Source organism: Bison bison, unplaced genomic scaffold, assembly GCF_000754665.1.
Source record: "Bison bison bison isolate TAMUID 2011002044 unplaced genomic scaffold, Bison_UMD1.0 scf7180017864352, whole genome shotgun sequence".
Classification (NCBI taxonomy): Eukaryota; Metazoa; Chordata; class Mammalia; order Artiodactyla; family Bovidae; genus Bison; species Bison bison.
Window position 1 is genome coordinate 6,430,414 of NW_011494924.1, and position 210 is coordinate 6,430,623.

Sequence of the window (210 nt, forward strand, 5' to 3'; positions counted from 1 at the left end):
TCATGTGGAATTTATTTATTCAAATATTTCTTCCAAGACTTTGCATTATCACACTTTGACTTAGTCTTTACATTTCTCAATTGATATCTCAAACACAATATATTATAGAAAAACACCTTCTCCAGAAATTAGTGTTCTTCAGCAACCATACCTGAGATCATAAGATCAGTCTGATTTTCTGTGTGCCTGTTAGAATTGTTCTGCTTTAAA